Source organism: Pecten maximus, unplaced genomic scaffold, assembly GCF_902652985.1.
Source record: "Pecten maximus unplaced genomic scaffold, xPecMax1.1, whole genome shotgun sequence".
NCBI classification, from domain to species: domain Eukaryota; kingdom Metazoa; phylum Mollusca; class Bivalvia; order Pectinida; family Pectinidae; genus Pecten; species Pecten maximus.
The window spans coordinates 31,041-37,500 of NW_022980029.1; positions in this window are offsets into that span (position 1 = coordinate 31,041).

Genomic DNA, 6,460 nt, shown 5'->3' on the forward strand with positions numbered 1-6,460 from the left:
AAGGAACAAAAGCATGTTTACTGCGACAAGTGTAATCGTCATAAAGGAAACGGGAGCACTTTTTTGTAGTTAAGGGATCAACACAATTCTGATGTAGAAATAGGCCCAAGGGTCTTTCCCCACCCTAAGGGACTTCTTTAAACACAATCATTTTGTAAAAACAATCCCTGCATGAGGTCTTATACACCCCTAGAGAGCCTGGACTATGTTACACTACAGCTTACGTGGACTTTGCGGTTTCCACGCGCCCACGGTGGACTGCCCACGCAATGTCCACTAGTGGACATGCGTGGGCAAAGTGTCCACGTGATTCCGCGATTCGTGATGGATCGGCAGATACCGTGGGTGTCCACGCAACAGCGCGGCCCGTCGAGGAACACTGGATATCGTGGCCCGCCGGATGCCGTGTATGTCCACGGAACAGCGCGATCCGTCGAGGAACGCTAGATAGCGTGGCTAGCTTATTTTTTGAAGTTATGCTTACTTTACCGCGTCTTCTAATCACGGCCGAAGGCAGGATGTCCTCCCGATATATAAGAGTTACTTCCCTTCCGTTTCACTGGCGGAAGAATGATTCGTGCTGTTTGAACATATCTTCAAAGTTCTCACGAAGCAGAGCACGCATTTATATAGTTCATGTGCATGTAAATACAATGCATTTTATCCGGTCTGTTAGAAAAAAATAGATGTTTCATATTGTGTTTGTGTCCTTTTCGAAATGTTATACTCTTAGCAGTCCGAGTTGACCTCGGCAAAATTCACAATGAAGTAAATCTACGATGCTTTCCCTGATAAGTACTGTATACCCTTATCACAAGAAATTGTATTTGAAATGTTATATAACTATATCGAGTCTGCAAAAAAAATTGTAATGTTTCAAATGCAGGAACATATATGTCAGTCTTATTTCCCATGTCGTTAGTGTAGACTAAATTTAGGATGAGGTATATGTGACTTGATGTCCTATACTTTAAGTAAGTGAGGACATTTTGTAACTAATATTCCAACTTATAGTGTAGCAAACATTTACGTTAATAATCAAGTAATTGTCCCCAAGCCGCATAACCATGATTATTTCAAAAGCAAAGCGGTTGATAAAATTTATGACAAAGTCCTGTGCTATAATTTAACTCGTGCATGCAATTGTTCCGTTAAGATGCTTTACTCTCCAGAGACTGGTAATAGTTTTTTGTGAAATATTCTTTTAGCAGAACGTAACATAATAATTACACTTGTAAACAATCTCTCATAAATCTCAAAGTAACTCTAATGAATTATTTTAGGTAATTCACATGTACAGCATTGCATTGATGTATTTATGTTGCGGAAGTTGAAAAACAAAATAAACGGCGTGTTTAAATAAAAGTTGCCATGTATGAAATAACTATCATACCAGTTGATACTGTGTTATAGTATAAAATCTTGCAATGCGTCGTCGTTACGAGCCGGTGGCTTTGTGAAACACCTTCTATTTAAACAATATCTAAATTTCGTTAACTATGGTTACGTACAATGTACATCATGTATGTTTGTTTATGGATTCTTACGTACTAACTACGGATGAACATTTGTTGATATCATAGTTATCACCTGCTTTACGTTTGAAAAAAAGACCTGTCTATGATCTTTTAATTAATGGGAAGCAAAATACCGTTACAAAAACTGAGCTACATAGGTAAATGCCTGGGGTTAAGACCTCGCAGCGGTTGCTATGACTACTCGGTGTGTCAAGCGAGCTAGCTGTTCACCTGTCGACACGGATGACTGACCCACGAGGTGAGAAAAATCGTCCGAATTACTGCGGGAATTTTACTTATGAAATTACATTCTGTTCCCTAGATAGAGTTCCGTATTCGAAATTTGAATTCCCAGACTGGTGAGTACAAATAACGTTACGGAAACCCGTTCCTAGACGGATTCCCGCAGGTCGATTGTATATATGAAAATACGAAATGTTAGACTTGACGGAATGCCTGTGTCTGTATTGACACTGTACTGTATACGAACCATGTACTTGCGACCGGTTAAATTATAGGCGTGGTTTGGACACACGATAAGGATATTGTAATATTCTATTCATGTACCTCATTTCTTTTGTAGCTCAAATAAAAAGGAACATCCATCAATAGATGTATATTTGTTATGTGTTTGCCATTTCTTACTTATTACTATGAAAAAGAAAACTGCGTCGTCAATTTGATGTGCCATTTTATTCCCAAATCAATATTCAAATGAACATACCAACAATACAACAATACTGGATACTCTGGTTTGTGAGACAAGACTACACACACCTACATCAGAGACGTATATACCAGAGATTCATTAATCATATGCATTGTATTATATACATAACCCTCTTTTAGTCATGAAAGACACTTCATTCAAAAAGTAAAAAAGCAATTTATTGTATTTCATCATGATCTACAATAGACTAAATCCCTACCGTATGGAAACCAGTGTCGGAACATACAACGTATTACAGACGAAGACTTCTTTTAAATGGTCTCATGGCTTACCGACGATTAAATGCTTGAGAATTATGCATATATACATGTACATTGTACCTACAATTGTTGTCAGTGAAATTATGTAAAGTGCTTAGCAACAATTATATGAATAGTTTATATACGAGTAACTATTCCAATGAATCGAAACATCTTAACACGATTCAGTGCACTAAATTACCATTGATAGTTAGCTTAAAAATCAAATGGTGGAAGTGTCCTACAACCCATGAGTTCGCTCTCAACATTTTATCATTGAAGCACAACTTCACCTTTGCAACTGAATATAACTGAGTCTGTTTGAAATTCACACTGTGAATTTTGTTACATGAATTACATTTAGAATTTCATCCCTCATATAGAATAGTTAACCGCAGTCTGTTGTAGAGGCAGACAGCACACACTATGACGAGGATTAAAGGAACTAAAGTGTATTTGCATTTATTGTAGTGTACAGCCATAGCCCACTCGCCATCGCTATATAAGGGATTGAGATACTTGTGATTTTACTTCCCACTTGTGTGTCGCAAGTTCAAACAGGACTTTTAAAGATATAAAAACATGTTCGAACAATTACGTGTACTCGACTGTGAGTGGGTTAGTATACCGCTTAACAATAACCAGGTGTGAAATTACGGTCCACACGGTCGTCACACCTGTCACTGCACCACAGGTGTCTACTTTCGGGTGTTCTAATCGGCATGCGCCGAAAATTGCTTGTGGTTTCCAAGCACGTCAAAAATGTTCCGAATATTTAGATTGAGATTTGTTAAGAATTTCGCTTATACTATAGGGAGTATATTTTGTTTAAATAAAACACATTATTTACATTTGAATCCATCGAGTTTCGTTTTCCCTACAAGCAATTGAAATTCGTATTGCAAATGATTGCCTATAAAATAATTAGTCAGCCATTTACATACATACATTGAATGTTGAAAATTTACTTTCTGAGTCTGTTCTGGGAGTTCATAATTTCCATGGACAAGTTTTGTAAATTTCGAAAATGTATCCGAAATTCACAAATAGCGGTATCATCAAGTGGATTTGCAACGTATACATTGCTGTTTTGGCTAGTAAGAATTCAAATTCTCAAGTATTTATTTCACATCATGAATGAATTGCATTTTAAACTTATATCATCAGAAGTATTACAATCGAAGTATTTATTGGTATGCAACAACCCATGTCCTCGTAATAAAGGCTTATGAACAGGGTGATGCAAGTCGTATGTTATAAACGGTCCGTTATGATATAAAATTATTGAAATGGTACATGTTACATGTATATACGGCCCGTTACAATAGAAATTTAATGAGATGTTACATGTTGTATACGGCCCGTGACTACGGAAAATGTGTAAGAAGTTACATGTTATATATGCCCCGTTACAATAGAAATTTAGTGAGATGTTACATGTTGTATTCAAATATTACATGTTATATACGGCCCATGACTAAAGAAAATTAGTGAGATGTAACATGTTGTATACGGCCCGTTATAAAAGTAAATAATATTCAAATGTTACCTAATGTATACATACGGCCCCTTAAAATATAGAAAATTAATGAGATTTTACATGTTGTATACGGCCCGTTATAATAGAGCATTATTGAAATATTACATGTTATATACGGCCCGTTACTAAAGAAAATTAATGGGATGTTATATGTTGTATACGGCCCGTTATAATAGAGCATTATTGAAATATTACATGTTATATACGGCCCGTTACTAAAGAAAATTAATGGGATGTTATATGTTGTATACGGCCCGTTATAATAGAGCATTATTCAAATATTACATGTTATATACGGCCCGTTACTAAAGAAAATTAGTGAGATGTTACATGTTGTATACGGCCCGTTATAATAGAGCATTATTGAAATATTACATGTTATATATGGCCCGTTACTAAAGAAAATTAATGGGATGTTATATGTTGTATACGGCCCGATATAATAGAAAAAAATATTAAATATTACATGTTGTATACGATACGTTTTTAAAGAAAATTAGTGAGATGTTACATGTTGTATACGGCCCGATATAATAGAAAAAAATATTAAATTTTAACATGTTATATACGGCCCGTTACTAAAGAAAATTAATGAGATGTTACATGTTGTATACGGCCCGATATAATAGAAACAAATATTATATATTACATGTTTTATACGGCCCGTTACTGAAGAAAATTAGTGAGATCTTACATGTTGTATGCGGCCCGTTATAATAGAGCGTTATTCAAATATTACATGTTATATACGGCCCGTTACTAAAGAAAATTAGTGAAAATTGTTACATGTTGTATACGGCCCGATATAATAGAAAAAAAATTACATATTACTTGTTATATGAGGCCCGTTATAAAAGAGCATTATTGAAATATTACATGTTATATACGGCCCGTTACTAAAGAAAATTAGTGAGATGTTACATGTTGTATACGGCCCGTTATAATAGAAAAAAAATATTACATATTACTTGTTATATGAGGCCCGTTATAAAAGAGCATTATTGAAATATTATGTTATATACGGCCCGTTATAAAAGAGCATTATTGAAATATTATGTTATATACGGCCCGTTATAAAAGAGCATTATTCAAATATTACATGTTATATTTCATTATGTAGTTATTTAACTATTTCATTATGTATTCATTTACCCGGTCATCTCTGTAAATAATTGATACATGTATGTTTATTTTTGACAACAATGTATATTTCTTTTTGTAACTCTTCAATTTGGAGGAAATAAAGAAATAATAATAATAATAATAATAATAATAATGTTGTATGCGGCCCGTTATAATAGAGCTTACTAGAGAAAATTAATGAGATATTACATGTTTATACGGCCCGATATAAAAGAAAACATATTAAATATTACATGTTATATACGGCCCGTTACTAAAGAAAATTAGTGAGATGTTACATGTTGTATACGGCCCGTTATAATAGAGCGTTATTCAAATATTACATGTTATATACGGCCCGTTACTAAAGAAAATTAGTGAGATCTAACATGTTGTATGCGGCCCGTTATAATAGAGCTTACTAAAGAAAATTAATGAGATATTACATGTTATATACGGCCCGTTACTAAAGAAAATTAGTGAGATGTAACATGTTATATACGGCCCGTTACTAAAGAAAATTAGTGAGATGTAACATGTTATATACGGCCCGATATAATAGAAAAAATATTAAATTTTAACATGTTTTATACGGCCCGTTACTAAAGAAAATTAGTGAGATGTAACATGTTATATACGGCCGTTACTAAAGAAAAATCCGATCATTTGTAATTGTCATATATTGATAGGAGTATACAGTATGTTCCATGATGCGCGATGTCTGCACGATGTCTACACGAAGTCTGGACGATATGCGATATGTGCGATACGGATCGTGCAGGAAAATGTGCTTACGATGGGCGATTGGAACGGTACATGTGCGATAGATATCGTGGTCGTTATAAAATAAGGAGCGCAGAATCTAATTATTTAAACGTGTGGAGCAATTGTAACAGATATACGACGATTAACATTTTGCAAAACATCTAGTTACCATATTTTTGTCGAAATTTATGCAATAATTATTAGGAATGAAAGTAAATACCGATATTTAATTAAATAAGTTATCTAAATATTTTTTTGGAAGAACTTTGTGTAATTTGCTCTGACTTTGTCGAGGCTACCTCTAGGACTAGAAAAATAGAAGAAATGTATATTCGGGAATTGTAAACGCTCTGAAACTAAAAACGAAATATTGTTGTAGAGTCCGTCTACCATCCTGGTACATGTGCATGTAGATGTATACACATAGTGTATGCATCACCAGCGCAAGCTGTTGAAAACATCACGACTACTTGCTAAACAAAAGGACGGTACTTTGATGGCAAAAGGTAATAGGTAATATGTGTTCCATGAATGAAAAACAAATGTT